This window comes from Aquarana catesbeiana, linkage group LG02, assembly GCF_042186555.1.
Source record: "Aquarana catesbeiana isolate 2022-GZ linkage group LG02, ASM4218655v1, whole genome shotgun sequence".
Taxonomy (NCBI): domain Eukaryota; kingdom Metazoa; phylum Chordata; class Amphibia; order Anura; family Ranidae; genus Aquarana; species Aquarana catesbeiana.
Genome location: NC_133325.1, coordinates 426,695,138 through 426,721,349, shown reverse-complemented (window position 1 = coordinate 426,721,349; position 26,212 = coordinate 426,695,138).

Here is a 26,212-nt window from a genome sequence, read left to right as displayed (position 1 = left end):
GCATCAAATTGGTCTGCATGGCTGTCATCTCAGAAGGAAGCCTCTTCTAAAGATGATGCACAAGAAAGCCTGCAGTCAGTTTGCTGAAGACAAGCAGACTAAGGACATGGATTACTGGAACCATGTCCTGTGGTCTGATGAGACCAAGGTAAACTTATTTGGTTCAGATGGTATCAAGCGTCTGTGGCGGCAACCAGGTGAGGAGTACAAAGACAAGTGTGTCTTGCCTACAGTCAAGCATGGAGGTGGGAGTGTGATGGTCTGGGGCTGCATGAGTGCTGCTGGCACAGGGGAGCTACAGTTCATTGAGGGAACCATGAATGCCAACATGTATTGTGACATACTGAAGCAGAGCATGATCCCCTCCCTTCGGAGATTGGGCCGCAGGACAGAATTCCAACATGATAACGACCCCAAACACACCTTTAAGATGACCACTGCCTTGCTTAAGAAGCTGAGGGTAAAGGTGATGGACTGGCCAAGCATGTCTCCAGACCTAATTCCTATTGAGCATCTGTGGGCATCCTCAAATGGAAAGTGAAGGAGCGCAAGGTCTCTAACATCCACAAGCTCCGTGATGTCGTCAGGGGGGGGGGGGGAGAGGAGTCCAGTAGCAACCTGTGAAGCTCTGGTGAACTCCATGTCCAAGAGGGTTAAGGCAGTGCTGGAAAATAATGATGGCCACACAAAATATTAACACTTTGGGCTCAATTTGGACATTTTCACTTAGGGGTGTACTCACATTTGTTGCCTGTGTTTTAGACATTAATGGCTGAATATTATTTTGAGGGGACAGCAAATTTACATTGTTATACAAGCTATACACTCACTACCTTACATTGTAGAAAAGTGTAATTTCTTCAGTGTTGTCACATGAAAAGATATAATAAAATATTTACAAAAATGTGAGGGGCGTACTCACTTTTGTGAGATACTGTATGTATGAATGACACGGACTCACTACACTACGGTGAAACTATCTGAGCTGTCCCTACTCTAGCTGCACACTATGCAAAGCTGAATGATGGTCCTCCTCACTACACTCACACTATCCCTAGACTGACACTAAACTAATACTCTACACTGACAATTGAGGCAAAATAGCACAGTATAGTACACTGACTAACTAATAGCACTGAACAGAGCCCTGTTCTATCTCTTTCCACGCTGAAATCACACTGAAAATGGCTGCCATTGAAAGAACACTTTTATACTGTGGGACGGGAATGAGTCATGATTGGATAAAGTCATGAAGACAGTGTCCAATCATGACTCTGACAGTGCTCTGTGCCCTGATTGGCTGAAGCTTTCACTGCTTCAGCCAATCAGGGCTTGCAATGCACTGTTTAGTGCCACAATGCATTGTGGTCGGTTCGGGTGGACGAACAAGCAGTCGAATGACCCATTTGTTCAGCTGTTCGCCGAACGTCCCAACAACGAAAGTTCGGCCCCAACTTATGCTCTGGCCAAACTGTTCGCCCATCCCTAGTTCCCACACCAGAGACTTGGGTGGTTCCTACATCCGACATTTATTATCTGAGATAATCAGTGAAGGTTGGAAGCCTGATCCCCAGTCAGGCGACCAAAATTGGGGGCAGGTTGGACTATTCCGGTACGATAATAGTAGGTAATCATATAGAGCATATAATGACAGTAGTAAAATTATAATCGGTTTTATTGATGCGGAGAACAAAACATGGTGATGCAATAACACTTAATAAAAGTACAAGTATAAAATAGTGGCTTCAGTAGTATACAGTACAACACAAAATCTCAGATATCATATTCCTCGACTAGTTTCGCGGACACAAGCCGCTTCGTCAGGAGGGAATCTGGAGATGAATAATTCTGACTAAACAGTCTGAACCTGACAGATAAAAAACATACAATGAAGTATACACAAAGTACATAATTAAACAATTTGTGTTCCAGCATCAAATTAACAATTGCGTAATAACATTTTTGTGGGGGGAACAGGGACGAGTCTGCTTACCCAGGCCCCAGTGGACCCCAGGCGCAGGGCCCCACCACCAGACGATGATCTCCCACGGCGACCTGGGGGAGCTGACGAGATAACGGTGGTAGTAAGAGTAAAATTTGTACAATATATTATATTATAGGGGATTACGGTAACCTAGATTGCCAATACAGGAAGTGAGGCAAGGAGTGATGAGGGTAATAATGGAAATAGTGATGAGCAAGGGAGGGTGACTAGTGAATGATGTGCAAGTGCCAAGACTTAAGTTGCATTGTGCAAGGAAAAAAGGATTGCATACAGTGGCCAAAAGAGTTAAAAGTGATGATAGGGGTATAAGGGGTGTTGAGTGGTGTGGCGGTAAAGAGGGTAGATAGGTGAGGGGAATTGGGACGAGGGAGAAGGGGGAAAGAGAGGGTGGAGTGAGGAATGGTAGGGAAGGGAGGAGGAAGGTAGGAAATAAGAGGGGAGGCCGGGGGGAGGGGGGGGGGGAAAGGGGGAAGGGGGGAAAAGAAGGGAAGGGATAGGGAGGGAGAAAGCAGGGAAGGAAGGGGGAGGAACGGGATTGGAGGGGAGGGGGGAGAGAGACAGGGGGGGGAAAAGAGAAGGGGGGAGAGGGTGGGGAGGAGAAGATGGAAAGAAAGGGAGGGAGAGGAAAGGAAGGGAGTGTGACAGTATAAAATTAAGGAGTGAGGAGGGGCCTAGCGGTACCTGATAATAGTGTGAGCCTAGAAGGGTTACCAAGGAGGGCACCCTGCCACGGGCTGATGCCATAGTAGGGTAGATGGAGAGATAATAAGGGCTGCAAACGATGAGCGAACATAAAGCAAGGCATGTTCACCTGAGCCCAGGGCAACTGGGGAGAGAAACCAGTATATTAGAAGTAAAAATTAATACTACTGCCCAAGGGTATGGGACTTGAGTAAACAGGTAGGTAGGTACTCACCATAAACTTGCACTGGGCTGGCCGGGGCATGAAGACCCGGAAACAACAGACCGAACCATCAGACTAGCAGGCGAAGCCTGCTATTAATAGCTCCCAACCCTGCGACGCTGCGCCGAGTGTCAACAAGGCGCCGGCGCGTGACGTCACAGGGTCAGAGGTTCCACACAGCGCGCGCACGAAGGGGTCGCGCACGCACGCATGCGCACCGGCCGTAGGGCCACGGGAACATAGTCCCAGCCAAGACCAGTGCAAGAGGAGGGGGCGGTCCCGTGTCCGAGACCGATCCCACCACCAGGAACCTCACCAGGCCGCCGCGGGAGAACACCGGAGGAGGGGCCCGCGCAGGCGCCCTGGCCGGGACCAGGACTGGGGAAGCAGAGGTTCCAATACAACAATTATAAAAACAACAATATGAAAGTTGGTCAAGGATAGTATGAGGATAAAACCAAAATTGGAAAAGCTTGAAAAAACTTAAATTGGTGAACTAGGGAAGGTAAATACCCTAGAAACCGGTGCAACGACCCCCCCGAAACATAAACCCATAAACACCTAATTGCATATATGCATATAAGTAATGGAGGGCCAAAGACAGCACCACATGGTTGGGTAGAAGCATGTGGAAAAAGGGGCGGGTAGCCAGGGTAAAAGTGTCTGGCCAACCTAATGGGCATCTGTCTCGGAGGTTTGCATCGGGGCTGATAATTAGCCATAGTGGTAATAAGGAAGGGTAAAAGTACAAATAAATAGAGGCCCCCCCAAAAAAACACAAATGTGTCAGTGGGGGTTGATTAAAAATGAAGGGTGGGGCACATGGGGTCTGCAGGGTGGGGGGCACAAATTGGCCCCTCCACTAAAACAGCCCACCCAAGTGTCCCGCTCGACATAGAGACGGGTGTGTTATCCACCCAATGTATACGATTAAATAAGTGGCCTCTCTAGTTTGAAAATTAAGGTAACATTAATACAAGTGTACCATCATCCAGAAATCAATAATCAGAGAAGGTTGGAAGCCTGATCCCCAGTCAGGCGACCAAAATTGGGGGCAGGTTGGACTATTCCGGTACGATAATAGTAGGTAATCATATAGAGCATATAATGACAGTAGTAAAATTATAATCGGTTTTATTGATGCGGAGAACAAAACATGGTGATGCAATAACACTTAATAAAAGTACAAGTATAAAATAGTGGCTTCAGTAGTATACAGTACAACACAAAATCTCAGATATCATATTCCTCGACTAGTTTCGCGGACACAAGCCGCTTCGTCAGGAGGGAATCTGGAGATGAATAATTCTGACTAAACAGTCTGAACCTGACAGATAAAAAACATACAATGAAGTATACACAAAGTACATAATTAAACAATTTGTGTTCCAGCATCAAATTAACAATTGCGTAATAACATTTTTGTGGGGGGAACAGGGACGAGTCTGCTTACCCAGGCCCCAGTGGACCCCAGGCGCAGGGCCCCACCACCAGACGATGATCTCCCACGGCGACCTGGGGGAGCTGACGAGATAACGGTGGTAGTAAGAGTAAAATTTGTACAATATATTATATTATAGGGGATTACGGTAACCTAGATTGCCAATACAGGAAGTGAGGCAAGGAGTGATGAGGGTAATAATGGAAATAGTGATGAGCAAGGGAGGGTGACTAGTGAATGATGTGCAAGTGACAAGACTTAAGTTGCATTGTGCAAGGAAAAAAGGATTGCATACAGTGGCCAAAAGAGTTAGAAGTGATGATAGGGGTATAAGGGGTGTTGAGTGGTGTGGCGGTAAAGAGGGTAGATAGGTGAGGGGAATTGGGACGAGGGAGAAAGGGGAAAGAGAGGGTGGAGTGAGGAATGGTAGGGAAGGGAGGAGGAAGGTAGTTGCCATGGGCTCAGGTGAACATGCCTTGCTTTATGTTCGCTCATCGTTTGCAGCCCTTATTATCTCTCCATCTACCCTACTATGGCATCAGCCCGTGGCAGGGTGCCCTCCTTGGTAACCCTTCTAGGCTCACACTATTATCAGGTACCGCTAGGCCCCTTAATGTTACCTTAATTTTCAAACTAGAGAGGCCACTTATTTAATCGTATACATTGGGTGGATAACACACCCGTCTCTATGTCGAGCGGGACACTTGGGTGGGCTGTTTTAGTGGAGGGGCCAATTTGTGCCCCCCACCCTGCAGACCCCATGTGCCCCACCCTTCATTTTTAATCAACCCCCACTGACACATTTGTGTTTTTTTGGGGGGGCCTCTATTTATTTGTACTTTTACCCTTCCTTATTACCACTATGGCTAATTATCAGCCCCGATGCAAACCTCCGAGACAGATGCCCATTAGGTTGGCCAGACACTTTTACCCTGGCTACCCGCCCCTTTTTCCACATGCTTCTACCCAACCATGTGGTGCTGTCTTTGGCCCTCCATTACTTATATGTATATATGCAATTAGGTGTTTATGGGTTTATGTTTCGGGGGGGTCGTTGCACCGTTTTCTAGGGTATTTACCTTCCCTAGTTCACCAATTTAAGTTTTTTCAAGCTTTCCAATTTTGGTTTTATCCTCATACTATCCTTGACCAACTTTCATATTGTTGTTTTTATAATTGTTGTATTGGAACCTCTGCTTCCCCAGTCCTGGTCCCGGCCAGGGCGCCTGCGCGGGCCCCTCCTCCGGTGTTCTCCCGCGGCGGCCTGGTGAGGTTCCTGGTGGTGGGATCGGTCTCGGACACGGGACCGCCCCCTCCTCTTGCACTGGTCTTGGCTGGGACTATGTTCCCGTGGCCCTACGGCCGGTGCGCATGCGACCCCTTCGTGCGCGCGCTGTGTGGAACCTCTGACCCTGTGACGTCACGCGCCGGCGTCTTGTTGACACTCGGCGCAGCGTCGCAGGGTTGGGAGCTATTAATAGCAGGCTTCGCCTGCTAGTCTGATGGTTCGGTCTGTTGTTTCCGGGTCTTCATGCCCCGGCCAGCCCAGTGCAAGTTTATGGTGAGTACCTACCTACCTGTTTACTCAAGTCCCATACCCTTGGGCAGTAGTATTAATTTTTACTTCTAATATACTGGTTTCTCTCCCCAGTTGCCCTGGGCTCAGGTGAACATGCCTTGCTTTATGTTCGCTCATCGTTTGCAGCCCTTATTATCTCTCCATCTACCCTACTATGGCATCAGCCCGTGGCAGGGTGCCCTCCTTGGTAACCCTTCTAGGCTCACACTATTATCAGGTACCGCTAGGCCCCTCCTCACTCCTTAATTTTATACTGTCACACTCCCTTCCTTTCCTCTCCCTCCCTTTCTTTCCATCTTCTCCTCCCCACCCTCTCCCCCCTTCTCTTCCCCCCCGTCTCTCTCCCCCCTCCCCTCCAATCCCGTTCCTCCCCCTTCCTTCCCCGCTTTCTCCCTCCTATCCCTTCCCTTCTTTTCCCCCCTTCCCCCTTTCCCCCCCCCTCCCCCCGACCTCCCCTCTTATTTCCTACCTTCCTCCTCCCTTCCCTACCATTCCTCACTCCACCCTCTCTTTCCCCCTTCTCCCTCGTCCCAATTCCCCTCACCTATCTACCCTCTTTACCGCCACACCACTCAACACCCCTTATACCCCTATCATCACTTCTAACTCTTTTGGCCACTGTATGCAATCCTTTTTTCCTTGCACAATGCAACTTAAGTCTTGTCACTTGCACATCATTCACTAGTCACCCTCCCTTGCTCATCACTATTTCCATTATTACCCTCATCACTCCTTGCCTCACTTCCTGTATTGGCAATCTAGGTTACCGTAATCCCCTATAATATAATATATTGTACAAATTTTACTCTTACTACCACCGTTATCTCGTCAGCTCCCCCAGGTCGCCGTGGGAGATCATCGTCTGGTGGTGGGGCCCTGCGCCTGGGGTCCACTGGGGCCTGGGTAAGCAGACTCGTCCCTGTTCCCCCCACAAAAATGTTATTACGCAATTGTTAATTTGATGCTGGAACACAAATTGTTTAATTATGTACTTTGTGTATACTTCATTGTATGTTTTTTATCTGTCAGGTTCAGACTGTTTAGTCAGAATTATTCATCTCCAGATTCCCTCCTGACGAAGCGGCTTGTGTCCGCGAAACTAGTCGAGGAATATGATATCTGAGATTTTGTGTTGTACTGTATACTACTGAAGCCACTATTTTATACTTGTACTTTTATTAAGTGTTATTGCATCACCATGTTTTGTTCTCCGCATCAATAAAACCGATTATAATTTTACTACTGTCATTATATGCTCTATATGATTACCTACTATTATCGTACCGGAATAGTCCAACCTGCCCCCAATTTTGGTCGCCTGACTGGGGATCAGGCTTCCAACCTTCTCTGATTATTGATTTCTGGATGATGGTACACTTGTATTAATGTTACCTTAATTTTCAAACTAGAGAGGCCACTTATTTAATTTATTATCTGAGTCATTTTCTTTTCCTTTGGTTGTTTATCTTTTTGTTCTAGACCCAGATCTCTCTCCTGTAAAGACGAGATCATATGCATCTTTTGATATCTAGATACAGTTACTCTGTTCAAAACAGTCACGGTCTCGGTTACGTTCTTTGTACTTTATAGTATGATCATTGTTCATTCACAATGTATACTTTATTTTTTCCAAATAAATCTTTTTGTGAACAAAAAAAAATAACTTGGTAACATTTGTATTCATAAGGGTGTAAAATAATTCTTTCATTTTTTTAAAGATGGGACTGAATTATAAGAAAAAACCTTGACGCCTAAAGTGGACCTATACTAAAAAAAGTGAGGATTTGCTATCTTATAGGGAATATATAGGAGTGTTATTTTGCATAAAATGTACCCTAAAAAAATCTTTTTGCCTGAAATTCCTCCTCAGAAATAGTGTATTTCCTGACATGTGCCATAGCATTCCTAAAATATAACCTTATAGCTGTATATCTGTAGTATAAGATTTAAGGTACTGGTGCCTGTGACTGCTAATCTCATGAGATTTGGGTTGAGATTTGGTGATGTCACTACCATGCAGCTTATTGTTCTCCTAAGGATTTGCTTAAGAGAAACCTGTGGACTCCTACAGAGGATATGCAGTGCAAGAAGTTCCATACTTCTGTTTTATTTACTCAGGTGATTGGTGCTTACTCCACCTTTCCTGCTATTTCTTAATCATTCCCCCCAGCAATCCTCAGATCACCAGTTATCAGGGAGGCAGCACTCATTTGAGATAAAAAGCCATGTGTTTTTAGTTCAACCAGCGTGTTGAATGAAAAATTCGGACTCGATTCCCCTATCCACATACTCGTTGTGTATGGGAGAATCCTCCCAGTGTATTCATTGTATTCTGACAGTGGGAGAATTCCCTGCTGTCAGAATATACTGATCAGTGTTGCAGGCTATAGCCTGCAGCACTAATCAAGAGAGGAAAGGCCCACAAGGCAGTTGTATTGGTATATCAACTTCTGTACAACCTCCGTGTCCATACATGGATCAAAATTTATCTGGCCCCTGCTGACTCAGCCAAATTTCAATCCATGTATGGCCGGCTTTATTTAGTAATAGAAAAATGATCAGCTTTGGGGAGAAAACAGGAAATACTGACAACTATTCATTGGCTTACCATATTTATTGGCGTATAACACGCACAGGCGTATAACACGCACATTCATTTTAAGAGGGAAGTTTCAGGGAGAAAAAAATGTAATTTTAAATAAGGAACTTTGAAGCAAAATAATGGTTAGTGCCCATCTGCAGCCTCACCATTGCCATCAATGCAGCCTGATCAATGCCCATCTGCAGCCTCACAAGTGCCATCAATGCAGCCTCACAAGTGCCATCAATGCAGCCTCATCAGTCCACATCAGTGCAGCCTCATCAGTCCACATCAATGCAGCCTCCCAATTGCCATTAGTGCAGCCTCATCTGTGCACATCAATGCAGCCTCATAAGTGCCATCAATGCAGCTTCATCAGACCACATCAATGCAGCCTCACAAGTGCCATCAATGCAGCCTCATCAGTCCACATCAATGCAGCCTCACAAGTGCCATCAATGCAGCAGCCTCACCATTGCCATCAGTGCAGTCTGATTGATGCCCATCTGCACCCTAGAGGAACTTTGAAGCAAAATAATGGTTAGTGCCCATCTGCAGCCTCACCATTGCCATCAATGCAGCCTGATCAATGCCCATCTGCAGCCTCACAAGTGCCATCAATGCAGCCTCACAAGTGCCATCAAGGCAGCCTCACAAGTGCCATCAATGCAGCCTCATCAGTCCACATCAATGCAGCCTCATCAGTCCACATCAATGCAGCCTCACAAGTGCCATTAGTGCAGCCTCATCTGTGTACATCAGTGCAGCCTCATAAGTGCCATCAATGCAGCTTCATCAGTCCACATCAATGCAGCCTCACAAGTGCCATCAATGCAGTCTCATCAGTCCACATCAATGCAGCCTCACAAGTGCCATCAATGCAGCAGCCTCACCATTGCCATCAGTGCAGTCTGATTGATGCCCATCTGCAGCCTAGAGGGGACAGGGAGGCCACGGGATGAGCGCCGACAGATTACATACAGTGAGAATCTCCTATGATAGACAGAACAGTGGTCCAATGGCTTCCCAGGAGACGGGACTTCCTATTACAGAGGCTGCCAAGTAAACAGGAGATTCTCACTGTATGTAATCTGACGGCGCTCGTCCCGCCCCTCCCTGTCCCCTCCGAGGCAGCTAAAATTGAAGTATTGGCGTATAACACGCACATGCTATTTGCACTCGATTTTCAGGGTGAAAAAGTGCGTTATACACCAATAAATACAGTAATTCTTTTCTTTTTTTGTGCACAGTTTTCACAGCACAGATCCTCTTTAGAAGGACATTAATTGAATTCTATTGCTAATATTTACTATGTTTGAAAATGTTTGACAACTTGATTTGCTGTGTCATCATTGTCATCATTGTAATCAAAAGGATGAAACTTAGTTATTTTTCTAAACAGTAATGCCTCGTACACACAATCTGACTTTCCGACAACAAAACCGTGGAATTTTGTTTGAAGGGTGTTGGCTCAAACTTGTCTTGCATACACACAGTCACACAAATGTTGGCCAACAATTACGAACGTAGTGACGTACTAGACGTACTATGTGGTTTTTCAGCTCTTTAGCGCCACCCTTTGGGCTCCTTCTGCTAATTTCGTGTTAGTAGAAGTTTGGTGAGCATTGATTCACGCTTTTCTTTTCACATTTTTCATTTAGCGCCAGACATGTTACGGAATCGGAGGAGATAACGTGTTATTACTGGCCTTGGAATTATTGCTTTGACATTTTATTTTTTAGTTGAATAATGATTTGATTTGGTATATTTTCTATATTTTTGGATGCATAGAATGCACTTTTTGGTTAAGTTCTATTGGCAGATAGCATGTCTAATTTTTTTTTTTTTAATGCACAATAAAAAAAATTGTGAATAATACTTTGCTATGTGTTTTACTTCAAATGACAGTTTGGGAGTAGGCAGTTACAATTTAAAAAATACAATGTAAAATTGACAAGGGACACCAACATGGTTGTATCCTTGATCTTAAAAACTACGGGATAATGGTGCTGTGGTAACTTGCACAAAAAAAAAGAAAAACATAATAATATTATTCTTCATATCACTAGAAAAAAAAAGCCTTTGAAAATTCGTATGCAATAACTCCATCAGTATCACCAGCTTTATTATTATCCCATTAAAGAAGAAGAGAATGTGCGCTGCATTTGGAGATTTCATAATTTGTAATGTCACAAATGTTAATTCTCCATTACAAACGCTAGTTTACAAGACCGACTGCTTCTGCTTGCGAACATGCGTGTTTGTACTTTGGACTTTTGTCCAACGGACTTGTGTACACACGATCGGAAAATCCGACAACACACATTTGTTGACAGAAAATTTGAAGACATGCTAGCCAACATTTGTTGGTGGAAAGTCTGACAATAAATGTCCGATGGAGCATACACACGGCTGGATTTTCTGCCAACAGCCCGACATTCAACATTTCCCGGCGGAAAATCCGATCGTGTGTACAGGGCTTAAGTCAGCTGGCTCATGGACAGGGGTCTGTATCCACTGAGAGAAATTCAGTCCAGTCCAGGTGATTTCAGAAGTGTACCTGAGGGTTGAGAGGCAGCATGGAGTCATGGAGATGTGCAGGGTGGACTCGGGTCAGACTGGATGCTCAGAGGTCACTGGTTTACACAGAGGAGTTGATTTACTAAAGACAAATAGACTGTGCATTTTGCAAAGTGCAGTTGGTACAAAGCTTAGTAAATGAGGTAAAGCTTCACTTTGCAAACAATACCCAGTCATGTGCAAGGAAAATAAAAAAACAGCATATTTGCTTGCACATGATTGGATAATGGAAGTCAGCAGAGCTTCTGCTCATTTACTAAGCTCTGGAGCAATTGCACTTGCAGAGTGCAGACTATTTGCCTTTAGTAAATCAACCCCAGACTGTTCAGAGGTCACTGGGTGACACATGATGCTCAGAGGTCACTGGATGACACAGGATGTTTAGGGGTTACTGGATAACACATGATGCTCCTCAGCGGATCACTGGATGATACAGGATGCTTAAGACTCACTAGATAACAGGATATTCAAGGATCACTGAATGACACACATTGGTGATCAGTGTGCTCCATTACATCGATAGTCAGTGTGCCACATTACATTGATGGTCAGTGTAAATCCATGAAATTGATGGTCAGTGTTCCCCCATTACTTTGGTGGTCATTGGTCCCTCATTACGTTGGTGGTCATAGTGCCCCTATTACTTTGGTGGTCACTGTGCCCCTACTGCATTGGTGGTCAGTGGGAACAGTGTTATGCCCCGTACACACGGTCGGATTTTCCGATGGAAAATGTCCGATCGGAGCGTGTTGTCGGAAATTCCGACCGTGTGTGGGCTCCTTCGGACATTTTCCATCGGATTTTCCGACACACAAAGTTGGACAGCAGGAGATAAAATTTTCCGACAACAAAATCCGTTGTCGGAAATTCCGATCGTGTGTACACAAATCCGACCGACAAAGTGCCACGCATGCTCAGAATAAATAAAGAGATGAAAGCTATTGGCCACTGCCCCGTTTATAGTCCCGACGTACGTGTTTTATGTCACCGCGTTCAGAACGATCGGATTTTCCAACAACTTTGTGTGACCGTGTGTATGCAAGACAAGTTTGAGCCAACATCCGTCGGAAAAAATCCTAGGATTTTGTTGTCGGAATGTCCGAACAAAGTCCGACCGTGTGTACGCCCTATTACAGTTACCTAATCTCTGGAGAAGTTCATGCTAAGAAAGAAGGAAAAGGATCAGTGACAGAGGTGGAGGGGTGGGCTCTCAAATGTAAATGCACTTTGAGTGTGCCTTTACTTATGATGTCAGTGTAGTGCCACCTTATATTGTTGGACAGTGGGCACACATTACATTGATGGTCACTGTGCCCCATCACTTTGGTGGTCACTGTGCCCCTATAGCATTGGTGGTTGGTGGGAATAATGTTAAACTTACCTGATCTCTGGAGAAGCGCAGGTGAAGAAAGAAGGAAAAGCATAAGTGGCAGAAGAGGAAAGGGTGGACTCTCAAATGTAAATGCACTTTGATTGTGCCTTCGCTTATGAAGTCAGTGTAGTGCCACCTTATATTGTTGGACAGTGGGAACACATTACATTGATGGTCAGTATGCCTCATTACATTGGTGGTCAGTGCAGTACCCCATTACATTGGTGGTTCACTGTACCTCATTACAGTAGTAGTCAACAGGAGGGCAAAATACCCGGAATTGGTGGTCAGTGTCTGTGCCCATACATTGGCGGTTAGTGTGCCCCATTACAGTGCAGTGCCCATTATATTGATAGTCAGCATAGTGCCCCCTTACATTGGTGGTCAGTGTACTCCCTTTATATTGGTGGTCAGTGCGCCTCCACTACATTGATGGTCAGTGTGACCTCAATACATTGTTGGCCATTGTACCCCTAATAAATTGGTGATCATTCTGCCCTCCCTTTTTGGTTGCCAGTGTGCCACTGTTACATTAGTGGTCAGTGTACCCTTCTTGTATTGGTAGTCAGTGGGAACAATGTTACTATTACCTGACCTGCAGAGAAGCACGGGCAAAGGAAGAAAGGGGATCAGTGGCAAGGGAGGAAGGGTTGGGCTCTCAAATGTACATTCAAGCTGTGTTTATATTTTTGATTGGCCATCACAAGGAACAGAACCACTCTGATTGGCTCTAAACTTTTCTTATAATCTGTGCTGTCTAATGGGATTTGTGCAGCATTATTCAAGCAGTTGGGACAGCAGGGGAACTCTGCAAGGGATGCAAGGCATTATCCCTGGTTGCCTGATGCTAGTTACACCCTTGGGAGACATGGAAGAATGTTTCTTTTTTCTATGTCTGCAAGGACAAAGAAAGAGGCAATAGGGGTTATTTATGAAAGGCAAATCCGCTTTGCACTACAAGTGATCATTCTGCCCTCCCTTTTTGGTTGCCAGTGTGCCACTGTTACATCCGCTTTGCACTACAAGTGCACTTAGTAGTGCAGTCGCTTTAAATCCGAGGGGGACATGCAAGGAAAATAAAAAACAGCACTTTAGCTTGCACATGATTGGATGATAAAATCAGCAGAGCTTCCACTCATTTCAGATCTACCCTTCAGATCATTACATGCACCCCAGTCATTAGTAAACAGTAGTAAATGGTTAGTCTCATCTTGGTCACTGGTACATTTGCAGGACAGCTTGTTCTTTTGAAAAACAACAGAATTACTGGCCTGGTCATCAGGTGAAAATAAAGGAAATAAATCCTATATTTTTTTTTTAATACCGCCATCACATCTAAGAACTGGTAAGAACTGGTAAGCTGTAATATAATAAATGTTTCTTTTTGGGGTTAATACTGCATTAAAGTACATTAGTGAAGACTAACGGCCATACATGACAAAAAAATAAATAACGTGAATCTAGAAATGAATTGTGACCTCACCTTGTAAAACAACCCATCCAATTTAAAATTGAAATTTTAAGTGATCATTAGGGATGAGCCGAACACCCTCCGGTTCGGTTTGCACCAGAACCTGCGAACGGACTGAAAATTCGCACGAACGTTAGAACCCCATTGACGTCTATGGGACTCGAACGTTCGAAATCAAAAGTGCTCATTTTAAAGGCTAATTTGCATGGTATTGTCCTAAAAAGGATTTGGGGACCCGGGTCCTACCCCAGGGGACATGTATCAATGCAAAAAAAACGTTTAAAAACGGCCGTTTTTTCGGGAGCAGTGATTTTAATGATGGTTAAAGTAAAAAAAAAAAAAAGTGAAATATTCCTTTAAATATCGTACCTGGGGGGTGTCTATAGTATGCCTGTAAAGTGGCGCGTGTTTCCCGTGTTTAGAACAGTCCCTGCACCAAATGTCATTTTTAAAGGAAAAAATCTCATTTAAAACTGCTTGCGGGTTTAATGTAATGTCGGGTCCTGGCAATATGGATGAAAATCAGTGAGACAAACGGCATGGGTACCCCCCCAGTCCATTACCAGGCCCTTTGGGTCTTGTATGGATATTAAGGGGAACCCCGCACCCAAATTAAAATAAGGAAAGGTGTGGGGCCACAAGGCTCTATATACTCTGAACAGCATTATACAGGCGGTGCAAACAAGACAGGGACTGTAGGTTTGTTGTTAAGTAGAATCTGTTTGTCATTTTGAACGGGTACATTTTTAACGTGTTTAGCTCCAGCCAAAAAATCTTTTTTAAGCTTTTTGGAAAACATAGGGAAGGGTTATCACCCCTGTGACATTTGTTTTGCTGTCTTTCCTCCTCTTTAGAAGATTTCACCTCACTTTTTGTCCCAATGACAAATGTTTTTTGAAAATTTGGGTTTTTTTGTGGAACAAGGATTGGAAAGCATCAGTGGAAAGGAGAAATGTTTTTCCCATATTAACTCTTACAGGAGAGAATTTCCCTTCCTAGGGGTAGATTTCATCTCACTTCCTGTTGTCTCCTTCCGTTTGCAAGTAGGAGTCGTTTGTAAGTTAGATGTTTGAAAGTAGGGGCCTGCCCTATATACTCAGTATAAATTTGGCAATTAGGTGTTGTTGTGGCCACAACAACGTAAGCCCTCACAGGGCCCTGCTGTGAAATATTAGATCAAGAATTGTAATTACATGCCCCTGTTAAACAGGGACAGAAAAACTGGGCCTTTGGTGGTGGTGGTGCTGGTGCCACAACACTGTAAGTCCTCACTCGCTCTTGGTGGGTGCAGAAATGGGCCCTGCTGTGAAATATTAGATCAAGAATTGTAATTACATGCCCCTGTTGAACAGGGGCAGAAAAATTGGGCCTTTGGTGGTGGTGGTGCCACAACACTGCAACCCCTCACAGACACTCTAGTTGGAACGCAGGAACGAGCCCTGCTGCAAAGTATTGCATCAAAAATTGTAATTACACGCCCCTGTTAAACAGGAGCAGAAAAATTGGGCCTTAGGCACTGGTGCTGGTGCTACAACACTGCAACCCCTCACAGACACTCTAGTTGGAACGCAGGAACGAGCCCTGCTGCAAGGTATTGCATCAAAAATTGTAATTACACGCCCCTGTTAAACAGGGGCAGAAAAATTGGGCCTTAGGCACTGGTGCTGGTGCTACAACACTGCAACCCCTCACAGACACTCTAGTTGGAACGCAGGAACGAGCCCTGCTGCAAAGTATTGCATCAAAAATTGTAATTACACGCCCCTGTTAAACAGGAGCAGAAAAATTGGGCCTTAGGCACTGGTGCTGGTGCTACAACACTGCAACCCCTCACAGACACTCTAGTTGGAACGCAGGAACGAGCCCTGCTGCAAAGTATTGCATCAAAAATTGTAATTACACGCCCCTGTTAAACAGGAGCAGAAAAATTGGGCCTTAGGCACTGGTGCTGGTGCTACAACACTGCAACCCCTCACAGACACTCTAGTTGGAACGCAGGAACGAGCCCTGCTGCAAAGTATTGCATCAAAAATTATAATTACACGCCCCTGTTAAACAGGGGCAGAAAAATTGGGCCTTAGGCACTGGTGCTGGTGCTACAACACTGCAACCCCTCACAGACACTCTAGTTGGAATGCAGGAACGAGCCCTGCTGCAAAGTATTGCATCAAAAATTGTAATTACACGCCCCTGTTAAACAGGGGCAGAAAAATTGGGCCTTAGGTGCTGGTGCTACAAAACTGCAACCCCTCACAGACACTCTAGTTGGAACGCAGGAACGAGCCCTGCTGCAAAGTATTGCATCAAAAATTGTAATCACACGCCCCTGTTAAACAGGGGCTGAAAAATTGTGCCTTAGGCATTGGTGGTGGCGCCCAGAACCAAAAATGTTCTTTCAAGCTATCAGCGTGATGATTGAGGAGGAAGAGGATAATTACTCAGGGATAGTCACTCAGCATCAGCATAGGCAGTCTTTGAAGGGATCTGAGATTTAAAAAAAAATTATTCGGTTACATCAGCATCAGGTGCTTGGTAGCTGGTGGTGATCCAAGACTGATTCATTTTTATGAAGGTCAGTCGATCGACCGAGTCGATGGACAGACGCACCCTGTGATCGGTTACAAAGCCTCCAGCAGCACTGAATGTGCGTTCCGAAAGAACGCTGGATGCAGGACAGGCCAGTAGCTCAATTGCATACTGTGCAAGCTCTGGCCAGTGATCCATCCTCAAGACCCAGTAACCCTGAGGATTTTCGGTGGGAAAGGTGTCCAAGTCTGATCTTGCCCCTAGGTATTCCTGCACCATGTAAAACAGATGCTGGCGATGGTTGCTGGAACCGATCATACCTTGGGGCTGCGGACCAAAAAATTGTCTGAACGCATCGGTCAGACGGCCACCTTCTCCACCGCTCCTTCTTTGACTGACCGAAGCCTCAGCAACACGTTGTCCAGAAACAGGAGTTTGTAACCTCCCAGTCTCTGGGAACGTGTTGCACAGACCTTGCTGCAAGGCCTCCCGAAGATGTTTCATCCTCTGCTCCCTCTGCGATATCAAGATAAGGTCCGCAACCTTACCCTTGTAACGTGGATCAAGGAGGGTTACCAGCCAGTATTGGTCCTTCTCCTTGATACCACGAATACGAGGATCCTTACGCAGGCTTTGCAGGATCAGGGAGGCCATGCAGCGTAGGTTTGCTGAGGCATTCGGTCCAGAGTCCTCTGGGTCACTAAGGACGACATGGTCCGCAGCCACCTCCTCCCAGCCACGTACAAGTCCATGTGTTTCTTGGGACTGATCCCTTAAAGACTGCTGCTGATGCTGAGTGCCAGGCTCCACCTCCATACTAACACAATCTTCCTCCTCCTCCTCCTCCTCCTCATCCTCTTCCTGTGTGATCGGCGGGCATGCAGAAACACTGTCTGGATAAAGGGGGCCTTGAGAGCTAAGGAAGTCCTCCTCTTCCTGCCTCTGTTCTGCCTCAAGTGCCCTGTCCATTATTCCACGCAGCGTGTGCTCCAACAGGTGGACAAGGGGGACAGTGTCACTGATGCATGCACTGTCACTGCTCACCATCCTCGTGGCCTCCTCAAATGGTGACAGGACAGTGCATGCATCCCTGATCATGGCCCACTGGCGTGGGGAAAAAAACCAAGCTCCCCTGACCCTGTCCTGGTGCCATAGTTGCACAGGTACTCATTGATGGCCCTCTGCTGCGTGTGCAGCCGCTGCAGCATGGCCAACGTTGAGTTCCACCTGGTGGGCATGTCACAGATTAGGCGGTTCTTGGGCAGGTTAAACTCCTTTTGAAGGTCCATCAGCCGAGCACTGGCATTATATGACCGGCGGAAATGCACACAGACTTTCCTGGCCTGCCTCAGGACATCCTGTAAGCCCGGGTACCTGCCCAAGAACTGCTGCACCACCAAGTTAAGGACGTGAGCCAAACAGGGCACATGGGTCATTTGTCCCTGTCGGAGGGCAGAGAGGAGGTGTGTCACAATCATTAGCATTTTGGAGGCGTGGTGGCGGAACAACCTCCAACACTACTGCACCTTGTCCTGCATCCTTCCCAGCTGCCAGCAGAGTCACCCAATGCGCCGTGAAACTTAAGTAACGTCCCTGTCCATGCCTGCTGGACCATGAGTCAGCGGTAATATGCACCTTACCGCTGACCGCCCTGTCCAGCGAGGCATGGACATTGCCTTCCACATGCCGGTAGAGAGCCGGAATCGCCTTCCGTGAGAAAAAGTGGCGTTTAGGTACCTGCCACTGAGGAACCGCACATTCCACAAACTCACGGAAGGGGGCAGAGTCTACCAACTGAAAAGGCAGCAGTTGAAGTGCTAGCAATTTTGCCAAGCTAGCATTCAACTGCTGCGCATGTGGATGGCTGGGAGCAAACTTCTTTCGGCGGTGCAGTAGCTGGGGCAGGGAAATTTGCCTGGTACAATCTGACGTCGGTGTACCAAAAGCAGATTGCCCACAAGTACTTGGCTGTGACACACCTAATTCTACACCTTCATTCCTCTCAGTGCAGGTCTCAGAGAGGACTGAAGGTATAGTGGGGTTGGAGATCTCAGCTGATGAGGAGCAAGGAGAGGTCCTCTTTGTTCTTTGGTGTGGGTCTTTTAGATACGCTTGCCAACGAACTGCATGGCAGGTCAACATATGTCTGGTCAAGCATGTGGTACCCAAGCGGGAGATGTTTTGGCCACGCGAGATACGCTTGAGACATATGTTGCAAATAGCAGCAGTGCGATCTGATGCACTCGTCTCAAAAAAGGCCCACACTAAAGAACTTTTTGAATAACGCGCAGAGACTGCAGCGCCCTGCACATGTGGAGCTTTGGGGTGTGATGCAGTCAATGTGCTGCCCTTAGGCTGGCCCCTGGAGGGCATCCTGCCTCGTTGGTGATGTGCCGCCTCCTCCTCCTCCTCTCTCCTATCAGGCACCCACATTGAGTCAGTGACCTCATCATCCCCTCCCTCCTCATCACTGGAGCAAACCTGGCAGTATGCTGCAGCAGGGGGAGCATGACTGCCAGATTGCTGTCCTTCTTGGGCACCCCCTCTGTCTGCACTCATGTTACTGCCTTCATCGAGCTCAGTATCATCATCAGAGCCTTCTAAACGCTGGGCATCCTCCTGGAGCATGTGCCCAACACTGTGGTCAAACAGTTCGAGGGACTCCTCAGGAGGACATGGTGGGGCTAGGGAAGGAGTCACTGATGACATTGAGCTGAGGGAAGAGGCCGCTGCTTTGCCAGACAAAGTACCCTGGGCATGGGTGAGAGAGGATGAGGAGGATGAGGACGGCTTGGTCATCCACTCGACCAAGTCTTCCGCATGTTGTGGCTCAACACGGCCAGCTGCCAAAAAAAAGCCCAAGCGTGTCCCACGGCCACATGCTGATGAGGATGCACCATCTCCATGACCAGCACTAGACAAAAAAAAAAGCCCAAGCGTGTCCCACGGCCACATGCTAAAGAGGATGCACCGTCTCCATGACCAGCACTAGACACAGAGCCTGCTTGCCCTCTCTTATTGGCTTGTGACTGTCTGCCTCTCCTTCTTGGCCTTCCAGACATACTAATGGCCTGTAGCTGCACTAAGCTGGGATATGTATATATATATATATATATATATATATATATATATATGTACTGATACTGCAGCTAGCAAAATCACCTGCCTGCCTGTAGTATGAGAACACCACCAACCTTCTACAGGTAGCTTTAGCTGAACACTGTGAGGTTGACGCACCCCACTAACTTGTAGGTTTAGCTGAACACTGTGAGCAGGACGCACCCCACTAACTTGTAGGTTTAGCTGAACACTGTGAGGTGGACGCACCACACTAACTTGTAGGTTCAGCTGAACACTGTGAGGTGGACGCACCACACTAACTTGTAGGTTTAGCTGAACACTGTGAGCAGGACGCACCCCACTAACTTGTAGGTTTAGCTGAACACTGTGAGCAGGACGCACCCCACTAACTTGTAGGTTTAGCTGAACACTGTGAGCAGGAGGCACTGCACTAACTGTAAATAGTCTAGCTGCCTGACTGTGGTACTAATAGGATCAAAAGAACACCATTCATTTTCTTCAGGTAGCTGTATATACTGTAACAAGACAAGCCTGCCTGTCAGTAAGAAGATAACAGGAACGGATCTAGCTGAACACTGTGAGCAGGACGCACTGCACTAACTTGTAGGTTTAGCTGAACACTGTGAGGTGGACGCACCACACTAACTTGTAGGTTTAGCTGAACACTGTGAGCAGGACGCACCCCACTAACTTGTAGGTTTAGCTGAACACTGTGAGCAGGATGCACTGCACTAACTGTAAATAGTCTAGCTGCCTGACTGTGGTACTAATAGGATCAAAAGAACACCAGTAATTTTCTTCAGGTAGCTGTATATACTGTAACAAGACAAGCCTGCCTGTCAGTAAGAAGATAACAGGAACGGATCTAGCTGAACACTGTGAGCAGGACGCACCGCACTAACTTGAAGGTTTAGCTGAACACTGAGCAGGACGCACCCCACTAACTTTTGTAGGTTTAGCTGAACACTGTGAGCAGGACGCACTGCACTAACTGTAAATAGTCTAGCTGCCTGACTGTGGTACTAATAGGATCAAAAGAACACCAGTAATTTTCTTCAGGTAGCTGTATATACTGTAACAAGACAAGCCTGCCTGTCAGTAGGAAGATAACAGGAACGGATCTAGCTGAACACTGTGAGCAGGATGCACTGCACTAACTTGTAGGTTTAGCTGAACACTGTGAGGTGGACGCACCACACTAACTTGTAGGTTTAGCTGAACACTGTGAGCAGGACGCACCCCACTAACTTGTAGGTTTAGCTGAACACTGTGAGCAGGACGCACTGCACTAACTGTAAACAGTCTAGCTGCCTGACTGTGGTACTAATAGGATCAAAAGAACACCAGTAATTTTCTTCAGGTAGCTGTATATACTGTAACAAGACAAGCCTGCCTGTCAGTAAGAAGATAACAGGAACGGATCTAGCTGAACACTGTGAGGTGGACGCACCACACTAACTTGTAGGTTTAGCTGAACACTGTGAGCAGGACGCACTGCACTAACTGTAAATAGTCTAGCTGCCTGACTGTGGTACTAATAGGATCAAAAGAACACCAGTAATTTTCTTCAGGTAGCTGTATATACTGTAACAAGACAAGCCTGCCTGTCAGTAAGAAGATAACAGGAACGGATCTAGCTGAACACTGTGAGCAGGACGCACTGCACTAACTGTAAATAGTCTAGCTGCCTGACTGTGGTACTAATAGGATCAAAGGAACACCAGTAATTTTCTTCAGGTAGCTGTAAATACTGTAACAAGACAAGCCTGCCTGTCAGTAGGAAGATAACAAGAACGGATCTAGCTAAACTGAATACAGTGTATATATATATATATGCAACACCTGGGATGCATATATATATACACAATACACTGTAAGTGCAGCTAACTGACTGACTGTTCTGCCTAATCTATCTAACTCAAATCAAATGTCACTGTCTGTCTCTCTCTCTCTCTCAATGAACGCCGGAACACACACTACACAGGGCCGCCGTGCAGGCGGCCTTATATAGTGTGGGGCGTGTACTAAATCCCCTGAGCCATAATTGGCCAAAGCCTCCTTGGCTTTGGCCAATTACGGCTCTCTGTTCAGGCGGCGCTGTGATTGGCCAAGCATGCGGGTCATAGTGCATGCTTGGCCAATCATCAGCCAGCAATGCACTGCGATGCCGCAGTGAATTATGGGCCGTGACGCGCCACACGAATTTGGCGCGAACGGCCCATATCGTTCGCAATTCGACGAACGATCGAACAGCCGATGTTCGAGTCGAACATGGGTTCGACTCGAACACGCTGCTCATCCTTAGTGATTATATAATCTCTGCTTTCAGCTGCATAAGAGTTTGAAAATGTGGGGATGGACACTAAAGGGGGGTGTGCCTGCAGGAGGCAGAGAAACTGCAAAACACTAAACTTTCCAGTGAGGAGCTATCAGAAGAACTTTCCCATGAATATAAATAATAGGGAAGTACCTACTTGTATAGGCGACAGTTTTAATACGAAAATTGGAAGAAAAATTTCGTCCGACAAACGATCTGCCGATTGTCAGATAGTTAGTACGGTGCTTTCGACAGCCGATTAAATTTTTTTGTCTGACAAAAGCTGGATGTGCAGACTATAAAATTTTTGTCGTACATAAACTCTATGTCTGATTTTCGTTTAATCAGTACGGTTTTCGTACAAAAAAAAATCATAAGAGCAAGACTACGCATGCTCAGAAATGAAAGAATACATACAAAACTATTCAACACATTACATCACTTCTGATGTTGTATTCTGTCGTACGAGAATTTTCGTATGGTGTGTAACCTCTTAACTTTCGACATGAGACTAGCATGCAACAAAAAATGGACGTTCGGTCGTCCAAAAATCTGATTGCATGTACGAGGTTTTAGACCCATTCGGGTTGAAACACATCATCTGTATTTCACTCTGTGGGATCATCAACACATTTTTACATTTTTTGGCTCAATATAATGATCATTGTATGCAGTTGTTATTGTCTACAATCATCGGCCACTTTAGTAGGTACACCAGTTTCATTGCTTGGTAACACAAATTGCTAATCAGCCAATTACATGCCAGCAACTCAATGCATGAAGTGTATATGTCACAGCTTTAGGAAGGCAAAGCAAGGCAGAAATAGCGCTTGAAAACTTGTCTCTGGATAAACACTGCTTTACACTCCCAGCCAGGGGCAGGAAGCATGTGTATTATGACCTACATGTAATGCAACTCCTTGTCAGATTAATAGGAATGAGAAAAATACAAAAAAGTCCGCATTGCTGAACTATGCAGTACAGGACACCAAACTTAGAACACAAATATTCAGAGGGGAAAGAGTTAGGCCCCTTTCATGCCCTGTACACACGATCAGATTTTCCGATGGAAAAAGTGCGATCGGATTGTGTTGTCGGAAATTCCGATCGTGTGTGGGCTCCATTGGACTTTTTCCGTCGGAATTTCTGACACACAAAGTTTGAGAGCAGGCTATAAAATTTTCCGACAACAAAATCCGATCGGTTAAATTCCGATCGTGTGTACACAAATCCGACGCACAAATTGCTACGCATGCTCACAATAAATTAAGAGACGAAAGCTATTGACTACTGCCCCGTTTATAGTCCCAACAAACGTGTTTTATGTCACAGCGTTCAGAACGATCGGATTTTCTTTGTGCGACCGTGTGTATGCAAGACAAGTTTGAGCCAACATCCGTCGGAAAAAATCCATGGATTTTTGTAGTCGGAATGTCCGATCAATGTCCGATCGTGTGTACAGGGCATTACACTTTTACGACTTGTCCTGCGACTTGGGACTTGTCTCGTGACAAGTCGTTCCCCATGATTTCCAATGATAACCATTCATATATATGTGCGACTTCAAATTGTGCCGACTTCAAAGTAGTCCCTGTACTACTTTGGTCCGATTTTCATGTGAGTTGAGGTCCACAGACCTCAAGTTTACGCAGGCATTTCCTGAAATCATTTCAAAATTGCGTCAAAATTGCGGTAAAATCTGGCAACGTTTAAGTCACAGCAGAGTGAAAGGGGCCTTACCCTTTACCAATACTGCATATGCAAAATACCTTGAGGTCTCGTTCACAGGGGGCCTATTACAGTGTACGCCCATGCGAGGGCCATGTACAGGTACAGGTGTACAGGTGTACCATGCCCCCCCATGAAGGCAGTCCCGTTGATTTCAGTCGGGACACAGTTGCACAGACACAGACATTGCTCCCAATTTCATATCCGTGTGGGTGTATTACCCCGAACACAGATAGTGTGCATTCGGACCGTGCACCTGCACAGATGTCAAATTATGAACAGTGGCTGTGTCCAGGTACCTGCTGCAACCCAATTGACATCAATTGGACTGCCTGCATGGGGATGCATGGAACACCTGTGCATCCCTGTGTGGGTGAACACAGCCCTCGCACATGCATACGCTGTAGTACAACAAGAAAGCACAGGCACCTCTAAGTGCAGTATCTCATGATTAATTCAATAGTAAAGACAAATCGTTATCCACTCACATGGTGGAATAAGTAAACAGGTATATCTGGAGGATGGAGGGCGCATCCATGGTGCTGGTCTAGGCGTTCATACTCGCACACTCTGCACGCCGTCAAAGGAGATGAAGAGGGACCGGACACTCTGAGCCAGAGAAGGAAGGAAAGCAGGGTAACACACAGCACTGCAAGGGAAAAGTCAAAACCAGGAAGTGACGCAACATGTTTCGGGGTATGCGCGGGACACCAGGAAGTGCACTGATGCGTTCCTTTCTCAAGCTAATGGTCGGGAAGGACAGGGGCTAATTTATGATATAGACACTACAGAGGTTAACCCTTATATTGCCTATCACATATGCATAGCTCCCAACTGTCCCTGATTTCAAGGGACTGTCCCTGATTTGGAACAATGTCCCTCTGTCCCTCTTTCCTCCTCATTTGTCCCTCATTTTGGTCTGATCTATATAGTTGTAAATAAAATTGACTTTTTATGTAACAAAAAGTGTTTTCCAGTGCTAAACCTTTCATCTGATTTCTAAATTGCTGCATTTGTAAATTCCAAAAGCCAATATAAAGGAATAGTAGTGGTAAAAAAAGCACTTGTGGGTTTAACCAATCTTGTTTTTTATACAATTCTCCTTTAAGGGGGCGTGGCAAGGGGTGTGTCCTATGCCTACATACTTTTGCTGATAGGTGTCCCTCATTCCCATCTCAAAAAGTTGGGAGGTATGTATATGCAAGGAGCCACATATTATAATAACAGTAGAGTGGTGGCAATAATACCAATAAACATGTTATAAAAAAGCCTAGAATTGCTTTAACTCTTGGACTGGCTACCTATATGAATGATATCTTTTATTCATGAACTTCTATTCGACTTACACTATAAACTGTTTCAGATACACCACTTGCTCCACATTACTTGCTGCAAAACTTTGTTTCTTTTTTGGTTATGCGCTGTAGTATGCCCAGTGTGAATAACACCATAATAAACCTAAATCTTCAATAAACAGGATTTTTTCAAACAACAAAAACATTCTTATAAATAAACAAAAAGGTTTGCACACTGGATGAACTAGAGTTGATACACAAAGAAAATGTTCACTTTTTAAAGTGGAGGTTTACTTACCTTAGGGAATAACACAAAACTGTGTTCACTTCAATGATCCAATAAAATGCAAGAAAAAAGACAATCTTTTTTAATTATGTACATGAATGGGTCATTAATGTTAACACTGAATTTCTTACTGTGCAAAGTGAAGAGTCTCTGGGGTTGATTTACTAAAGGTAAAAAAGTGTGCACTTTGCAAAGTGCAGTTGCCCTCTGTAAGAGCAGTTGCTCCAGTGCTTATTAAATGAGCTGAAGCTTTTGCAATCATGCAAAAATGCTGTTTTTTTAATTTTCCTTGCATGTGATTGGGTACTCTGTGCATAGTGAAACCTTATCCCATTTACTAAGCACTGGAGCAACTACACTTTGCAAAGTTCACAGTCTATTTACCTTTAACCACTTCAATACAGGGCACTTTCACCCCCTTCCTGCCCAAGCCAATTTTCAGCTTTCAGCGCTGTAACATTTTGAATGACAATTGCACGGTGATAAGAAATATAAATATAACACGCTGGAAAGATACTAGCAAAAAGCAGCAGTGTACAGTGCGATAACACAAGAAAGTCTATAGAATAGGGGAAGCTGCGCTAAAAGTTGAGTCCATAAAAGTTGACATCAAGACAAACAGAATGTCCATTGAAAGCATAAAGGGTCATGATAACACCACAGTGTGCATACACAAAGTACCCGACCACTGTAGCTGTAGATTGAGCTTACCAGACAGCAAGCTTAAAAGGCAGGTGGCTATAGCCCAGCCAAGGCCTCTAAGCTTGCTGATGACCACAGTGTTCAGATGGTGGAGATCGCTCACTAGGACCCACTTCCGGTATCCACATATTATCCAAACAACAACTGTGATATTTGTGCGGTCATGCAACACTGTACCCAAATGAAATTTCGATCATTTGTTTCCACACAAATAGAGCTTTCTTCTGGTGGTATTTGATCACCTCTGTGTTTTTTCATTTTTTGCGCTATAAACAAAAAAAGAGCAACAATTTTGAAAAAACACAATATTTTTTACTTTTTGCTATAATAAATATCCCAAATTT